The sequence below is a fragment of the Mesocricetus auratus genome, unplaced genomic scaffold (genome assembly GCF_017639785.1).
Source record: "Mesocricetus auratus isolate SY011 unplaced genomic scaffold, BCM_Maur_2.0 Super-Scaffold_100003, whole genome shotgun sequence".
In the NCBI taxonomy this organism is placed as follows: Eukaryota; Metazoa; Chordata; class Mammalia; order Rodentia; family Cricetidae; genus Mesocricetus; species Mesocricetus auratus.
Window position 1 is genome coordinate 85,494,559 of NW_024429188.1, and position 8,769 is coordinate 85,503,327.

At 44.8% G+C, this 8,769-nt stretch overlaps 1 long non-coding RNA gene across 1 annotated transcript; it reads left to right on the forward strand.

The window, feature by feature from the left end:
- The first annotated feature begins 5,956 nt into the window (after window positions 1-5,956).
- LOC110339547 lies at window positions 5,957-8,455 on the forward strand. Its single transcript, XR_002381606.2, has 3 exons — window positions 5,957-6,086; window positions 6,620-6,842; window positions 7,690-8,455. It is a non-coding gene; the product is annotated as an uncharacterized LOC110339547 (long non-coding RNA).
- Window positions 8,456-8,769: the final 314 nt, after the last annotated feature.

An 8,769-nucleotide genomic window follows, 5' to 3' on the forward strand; every position in this document is an offset into this window, starting at 1 on the left:
AGGGTGTCTGGGCACACTTGGTACAACACTGCCATCAGGTGGACTCTGGTACTAAGACTGAGGTGAAAGCACCTCCAGGCAGGATTCCAGTCCTAGAGTAATGCAGGGATCTGGCAACTTGTTGGGGCACTCTCTCCCCACCTCCCGAGGCTCATGCTACCCTAGAGCAAAACCCAGAGCTACACAGCAAGTGCAGGCTTGGATTTCCTGTGGTAACCATGTTTGTTACAGTCCTAAAGAGCTCTCTTCCATGAGTCAACTGCCTTGGAGAAGATATGTGGGAAACCTCTTAGTGACTCCTTCATATCCACTTACCAACATCATGGACTGAAGACACCCCAAGTAGCTGTGGGCTGTGGGTGACAATCTGTCACATGTCAGTTGCCCATACTCTGTCCTCTGTATACTCTCTACCAGCAGACAGGTGTGTGAGGGTGTGAGTGGCATCAGGTGACCTTGAACTAGAACCTTGATTGTGGCCAGGCTATGTCTGTACTCACATGGGAGGTCTGGACACTGCATGTGCTACTGCTGTCTCCTAGTGTCAAGTTGCCAGCTAAGGGCCCTGTGCACATGTGCCAATTAGAGTGCTCCTATCATATTATGACAGGAATGATGGTACTCAGGCCTAGGACAAGTTTCAGCCCAGGTTTTTGCTGCTGTGGCTTCTCCTGACTTTTACATCTAGTGAAGAGGAATCCAATTAGTTTTCCTGAATGGTGTTTCTATGTTGTGGGTGTGGTATGCCATCGTGATGCAGTGCCTCAAAACTGTGGGACTGAAGGCCCACCCCATTCCCCCAGCCTACTCTGCACCCCCACCCCAGATTCACAGGCCCAGGCAGGATCCATACAGGAAGGCTCCTAATCCCATCTGTGACCAGAGTTGTCCAAGATTGTTGTTAGCCAGCTTGAACTCTAGTATTAAGTTATTGACTAGTTTCTTTTCTTTTTTTTCCTCGGAGGAGGGTGGAGGGAGAGAACCAGAGAAAGGGTCCCTTGGCATTCATGGAGCAACACTGCCATCAAGCGGAATTGCTTTTCTGTTCTTGACATCACCTTGGGTGTGTTGTCTCAGCAGGTCTATGCCTTCTTCTGACTCATGATTCCAATTTACAGGTTGCCGGTTTAGTATTGGTGCTTGGTTCTTAGGTCTTGAGAGCATGTCATGTCCTTGTGTTGGAGTGGGACTGGAGAAACTGTGGGGTCTGAGACCTCCCAGACAGTATTCATAAAGTAAGACTCCAAGGCCCACCTCTGGGGAAAAGAAGCCAAGATTGAATTTACCCATTTGGAATCCAATGCCAAATAGTTTCACCTTTTGTTTTTTCATTCAGAGAAGGGAGGAGGTAGAGGCCCTGGAAGACTGGTACTTTTGCGTCAATGTTGCAATACTGCCATCAAGCGGTATTTCTTTAGTGTTCCTACCAACACCTCATTTTGCTTTCTTTCAAACAGTCCGGGGGCGAGGGATTGAGGAATACACTGTGGATTTCTGGTACAGAGACTGAAGTAATACGGGCTCCAGCTAGCCCGGTCCAGCTGACGGGTGAGGGCCTCACCACTGCAATCCCCGAGGCTTGCTGTACTGCATAGCAATAACCAGAGCGACACAGGAAGTAAAGTCTTGGATTTCCTGTGGCAGCCGTCTTTGTCAGGCAGGGGAGTAGCTCTCCGCCCAGGAGTCAGCAGCCCTGAAGCAGATATCTGTGCAAAGTGTCGATGATCAGAGAAGGATGGAGTGCCTGTCATTCCCCGTTTCCCCGTTTTCGTGATTATTTTAGAACCTTCACCTATAATTACCCCTGGCCTTGGGATAGACTCTGACCTTGGGATCCCAGACTCTGTACGTGGGCTTGGGGGTCTCCAGAAATAGAACCAAGTGTTTATCTATCCTCAGTCAGTTCTTCCATATCGTCATACTTCCTTTCTCCTTCCTTCCATCCTCACTGCACCCCTTCTTTCCTCCCTTTTCTCCGTTTCCACTCCCTTCATCCTGCTGACATCCCCAGTCTGCTCTCTGTGCTTCACGTTCAGTTTCTTCTTCCTTTCTGTCTTTTCTGCATTTTGGCTTACTGTTTGTTTCCTTTATAGTGTGCTGTCCTTGACGAGGGCTTCGGTTAGAGTTCTGTGCCCAGTACCTTCAGCCAGGTGTTCAACATCATAGCCAGGTCCCCAGCACAATCCACATTATGCGGAATAAACTCGTGTGGATAACATGCATTCCAGGGTGGACTTCAGGTGGGCATCTTTGTCCTGTGATTCGATGAGCGATCAGGAAGAAGGAGGAGAAGGCAGAGTCTTTCCTTAGGATGAAGATGAGTCAACCAGGAAGGTAGATGTGAGACAGGAGAGGTACCACATGATCTGCTTTCAGTACTAGTGCCTCCTTGGTCAAGTCAAGTGGGTACAAGTAGTATTTTATATGCAGGTTGCCAGTCTTCAAGTTCACAGGCAGTGAGATCAAAGAGATGGTTTGGACCCCTACCCTAGAGTATGTTATGCAGGTATCAGGTAAAATTGTGCAGTTTCTTCTTTTGACATTTTCTATTCCCCAAATCAGGATTCTGGGGAGCCTATAGTTCCAGCATTGGCTGAGAAGGCCTCTAAGTCATAATGACCCAAGTACTGTAGAATATGACTGACACTATGACCATGAATTCACAGACAGTATCTAGGAATGTAGCTTGGGTCCTTTGGGCCAAAACCTCCAAAGGGTTTCAGCAGAGACTGTCCTCTCTGCTCTCACTCTTGGCCATGGGGTTATGAACTGCAGCTGGCACAAGGAAACTTCCCATATGGTTTTGTCCTCAGGCCTCCCTGGATCCTCCTCCTGCTGGGTAATTAGCCATTGCTGGTCCTAGGACAGGGGTGGGGTCGTGGGGGTGGTGGTGAATGATTGTCTGTCTCATGTCATCTGCCCATATTCTCTGTCCTCTTTACACTCTCTTTCAGCAGGCAGGTGTGTGAGGGTGTGAGTGGCATCAGGTGACCTTGAACTAGAACCTTGATTGTGGCCAGGCTTTGTCTGTACTCACATGGGAGGCCTAGACACTACATGTGGTACTGCTGTCTCCCAATGTCAAGTTGCCGCCTGAGGGCTCTGTGCACATGTGCTGATTGTAATGTTCTTATGAGGCTTTGAGGGGGAGGGCCATCCTTAGCAGGAAGACTTGTTTTTGCTCAAAATTTAACTTCTGGGGCTTCTCTTGACTCTTGCATGTAGTGATGGGGATTTCCCTGTGTGGTTCTTTTGCTTGAGAGTGTGACTTGCAGTTGTTGAGGATTGAAAGACCTCCAGGCTGGATTTATGCAGTAAAGCTCCAAGACCCATCTGTATTCAGAGTTGTCTAAGATTGATCTAAGCTGTCCTGGGGTCTAGTATCAATTTGTTGGCTCGTTTTCTCTTTTTCTTTCTTTTTTTCTTTCTGTCTTTGTCTCTTTTTTTCCTCAACGGAGGGCGGAGGGATGGGCCCTGGAAGAAGGGTCCTTTGGCATTATTGGAGCAACACTGCCATCAAGTGGAATTGCTTTCATGTTTCTGCCACCACATCAACGTGCTGTTTCTCAGCAAGTCTAGGGTGAAGGAGCAAGGAATAAATGAGGAACGTGGCCCAAACACAGAACCAAAGGCGGCTCCAGTTAGCTCAATTCAGATAATGGGTGAGGACCTCACCATTTGCCCGCCCTGGAGGCTCGTTGTACCCCCAGAGCAATCACCTAGCAACACAAAGAAGTGCGGGCATGGGTTTCCTGTGGCAGTCATATTTGTCAGGGTGGGAGGAGCCCTCTGCCCCGGAGTCAGAAACTGTGCAAATATGTCATAGCATCAAGGATCAGAGTCTGTCCTTAGGCATGTGGTTACAACAGGATTCCCAGCTTCTTGATATATATATTTTTTAACTCTCAACTGTATTTACCCTTATTTCCTGAAATCAGACTCTGCCTTGGGATTCTTATCTCTGTTTATGGGCTTGGAGATCCCCAGATATGCCACCAACAGGTCATTAATCTGTCTGTCAGATCTTCATTCCCTCATTCCTTTCTTCTTTCCTCCTTTCAACTCTTCCTTCTTCCCTTCCGTCCTTCTGTTCTTCTCTCACACCCTGCCTCCTATTCTGATGTCCTCAGCTGTTTCTGTCTGCCTCATTTTCTTTTTATTGCTCCTAGTTTTCCATCTTTTCTGTATTTTGACTTCCATTTTTTTCCTTTGTACTTTTGCTGTTGTCAGAAGTTCTGTATGAAGAGTCCAATGTCCTTTACCTATTAGTTAAGAGTTTACGAAGAAACCCAGGACCCCAGCCCAATCCAGGAGTCCGGGAATAACTGCAACAGTAAGATGCAGGGGGAGCATCCTTGTGTGAGCTAACTGATTGTGAAAAGAAATGAGAAGGCAGAGTCCTTCCTGAGGGTGGTTCTGAGTCAACAAGGAAAGTAGATGTGACACGGGAAGGGTGCCATGTGGACTGTTTTCAATGCCAGTGCCTCCTGGGCCAAACCAGTAGCTATAAAATGCTCTTAAAGCAGGTTATTCCCATTGGAGGCTTCTCTTTCCTAGGTCAACTTGCTCAAGAGTACCAGAGAATATCCAGGATCAAGGTTAAGAAAGTTGCCCCCCTACACACATACCATGTGACAGCTGCCAAAAGCAGGAAGCTGGTCTGTCATCAATTAGAGGAATTATGGGTAGAGTGAGGTCCAACTTTAGCAAGTAGTGCATTCTGAGGGTGTCTGCTTCAGAGAAGGAAGGCCATTGACCATCCAGACACCATGGCAAAGCATCACACCTCAAGTAGGTATGGAAGATAGACCTAAGTTCACACACAAAAGGGTTGTTGGTCTGAACTTAAAGCCCTTAGAGAAGCAGCCCTCAGCTTAAGGACAGGTGTGTGCATCAATAGAGTTGGGATCATAGAAGTGTAGCATCTGGTGTTGTGAGAGGGTGGATGTCTTTGCTTATGACATAGTGTCAGGGACCTTTTGCTGGAAAGTATGTTCCAGAAGTAGGTTCTAGAATAAGTCAATAATTGTGGGTGGTCTCAGGTTAGTGAGAAGTCAGGCCAATCACAGTGATTTCAATCACCATTATCAGAAACATAAAAGCACCCCTTGAGCTGGGTCTTGATAAAAATGGAGAGTTTTATATTTTCGGTTGTGAACCTAGCCTTTAATGGGTGAGCCATCTCTCCAGCCCAAGATGTAGAGTTTTAAAGCGCTGAAAGGGCTGTCTGGAGGAGAAAGGGGTAGAGTCCTTTTCATCTGAGCATTACAGTCTCAACAATGAGGTGGCAGGCCTCTGGAAGTTCAGTCTTGGAGGTGGCAGGCCTCTGGAAGTCTTGGTCACTCTATGGGTCAGACTTGATGCCCATGTATCAGCTAGAGTGTTTTTGGTAGGATGAGTGGTACTGTCTTTAGCCAAGGACAATTTTATGCCTAAGATTTTGTTTCTGTGGTTTCTCCTGACTCTTACATCTAGTGAAGGAGGTCCCTATTCAGTTTTTGGCCCTTATACCTTGAAGCTGGACCTTGTTCTTGTGGAGCATGCCTCAATATATTGAGACTGAGATTCCTACAGGGTCTGAGACCTTCCAGGCCAGATGCATAAAGTAATGTTCCAAGCCCTTCTCTGGCTATGTGGAGCCAAATTATAGCCAAGATGTTTAGGAGTTCGGTATCACATCGACATTTTTCAGTTTTTTTTCCTGAAAGAAGGGCGGAGGGAGTGAGCCTGGAAGGAGGGTATCTGTGCATTCCTAGTACTCTACTGCCATCAAGCGGAATTGCTTTGCTGTTCCCACCAACACCTCAACGTGCCTTTTGTTTGTGGGTCTGGGAGCGAGTGGGTAAGGAATGCCTGGGGCTTCCGAGACAAATACTGAGGTAAAGGGGGCTCTAGACAGCTTTACAGTTCTGGGGTAAGCCAGGGTTTGTTCCCAGGGTAGGACTCAGCCAGTGCCAGCCCAAAAGGCATCACAGACTTCAGAGTAATAAAGTCAGGAATACGGGCTTTGTGATCTTGTGGCGGCCATGTTTGACACAGTGACGAGGAAGACCCTACCCTGGATTCATCACCTGGGACTCAGATCGGTGAGTAGCTTGTTTGTCAAGGTACAGAACCTGTCCAATTGTCCCTGAACTTCTATCTTTTTATACACCTACCTGCACATATACTTTACCTCCTGGGATCAGCCACTGCTCTGGGATCCTGGTCTCTCTGCTAATAAGCTTCCGGGTCCCCAGAAATTCCACCTAGAGATCATAAATTTGTCACTCAGTTCATCTTTTCTTCCTTCATCCTCCCTTGTCCATCCTACTCTCCCTTTATCCCTTACTTATCTCCATCTTTTCACACTTCCTCCCTTTCAGACTTAGATCCTCAGTCTTTTGTCTGCTTCATTTTCTCCCCCTTGTTTTCTGCATTTTGGTCTTTTGGTTTTCTTTTTATTCCCTTTGTACTTTTGCTGTCCTTCAGGAATTCTGCAGAAACTGTCTTGAACCTGTAAGCCAAAGATACAAAATCAGGTCCCCAGAACAACACAAGGGTATGGGAAATAACTACAATGGTGAGATCCAGGCAGGGCATTATGTAGCCATGCCACAATGAAACTTTACTCTCAAAGTAGGTGGGAAGATGGCCCAGGGGAGACAACCATCCCAATTTGTCTGAGGACTTGCAATCGATTCCTACCTGGAAGTGGACCCCATGGTGCACAGAGGACAAAGGGCACAGTTGAGCTCCAGTTCCCTATGCCACAGCCAGGAATCAGAGTGGAGAGGACAGTTGCCAGCCAAGACTTTTGGTCTTCCTGCCCAGAGACCCATGTTGTAGAATATTATTTTAAGGTATGTTACTTTTGTTAGTGTTCTGGAACATTTGTTTAATGAAGCAAAGATGTGTTTGATTAAATAAGATTCACCTGAGGTCAGGAGGCTGCTCCAGAAACTGACAGGAAGTTGTAGGGAGGAGCCAGGTGGAGAAGGGTTTATAAGGTGGGGAGAGAACAACCACAAGGATTTCTTGGGCGACCTGAGGAGGTAAAGTAAGTGAGCTCTTTGCTTATTCAGCCTCTCTAGGAAGCAGGATTCTACCTCAAAAAAAAAAAAAAGAGAGGGGAGATATAGGACTGATAGGATGAAAGGGTAATTGTTGAATCTGCTAAGTAATAAGGTAGATCATTGAATCTTTTATAAATTAGGAGACAACTATTGATCTAAAATATTTTGTATTTGTAAGGATTGCTACAAATTTAAGGTCATTTTTGTTACAACACACTGTATATATATTTCTACTTTTGTTTAGAGGATTTTGTATATTGATATAAATTTAAAGTTATTTTTGTTACACTGTATATATGTTTCTACTCTTGTTTAAAGGGTTTTGTAGGTTGATACAAATTTAAGGTTGTTTTTGTTACCACATGTTGTATATGTGGGTCTCCTTTTGTTTAAGGTATTGTACCTATGTAGTTCATTTTAAAATGCAAGATAAAGTTCTAGTTTTGAAAGCTATTATTATAACCTATATAGGATAATCAAATCAAGAAACATAGGTTAGTAGTTAGTCATTAATACTATTTTTGTAGCTATGCTAGGTGTGTTTCTAGGTTAAATTGATGTATTTTAGATAGATGGTCTTCAAAACTTTCAAACACCTACAGAATGTGACATTTAAAATGTTTTGTTAATTTAGGGCTTTCATCACAGCGAGACACATCTGTTTCGGGCAGTAGCAATTTACTTCATAAAAGGATGATGGGCATCGAAGAAACTCCGTAGGAGTTTGCTTTCATTGTGACAAGGCTAACCATTTGGACAATAAGCTGCTCTTGCCTGGGCTGCTTGACAGTACATTGTATAAACTGGACATGCAGGGCCCACAGGAAATTGAATAACTTCATCAAAACAAGGCAGCATGGTCCTTCAGGTTCCTGCTTCACAGAAGAAACTGCCAGACATTCTGCAGAAAATAGAGGAAAGTGACTGACAAACTGCAAATATAGGTGGGACAGTCTTTCAAATTTCCTGCTTCATTGAAAAGTCTGCCAGCTACTATGGGCCTGTAGGCTAAAGATAGATGCCCCCAATGTTGCAAAGAACTTTGGGTAACTGTACAGACACTCATATGTCTCTGTCATTTCTAGAACTTTTCGAAGTTGTTTGCAATGCACTTTTTGTTTACTTAAATAATATTATATCCTTCTACTGCCTTTCATAGAGTTGGAGGCTGGATAGTAATAGTTGCAGTTTTCCTTAGATATGATAGAAAGTAAGTTAGGTATAAAACTTTGGATACACTAAGCTAGGTAATGTATTTTCTTGGAATTTGCTGAATGCAAATGGACTGAATATTGTAAATTAATTCTTGATAACTGTTTTTGTTGTATATAGTTTTACTATGTTAAAGTTAAAACCTTTTTATTTAGACAAAATGGGAAATGTTGGGGAATATTATTTTAAGGTGTGTGACTTTTGTTTATGCTGTATTTGTTTAACTCCATGAAGCTGTGCTACTGTGCCTGTTTAAAACACCTGGTGGTCCTAATAAAGAGCTGAATGGCCAGTAGTGAGTCAGAAGAAAGGATAGGTGGGGCTGGCAGGCAGAGTATAAATAGGAGAAGAAACAAGAAGAGGAGGGGCAAGAGAACAAGGAGAGGAGGACATCAGGGGTCAGCCATCCAGCCATCCACAGACTAAGAGTGAAGCCCAGAGGCAAAAGGTAATTGGGATAATTTTAAAAAGCTAGCAAGAAACAAGCCAGAACATTCATAAC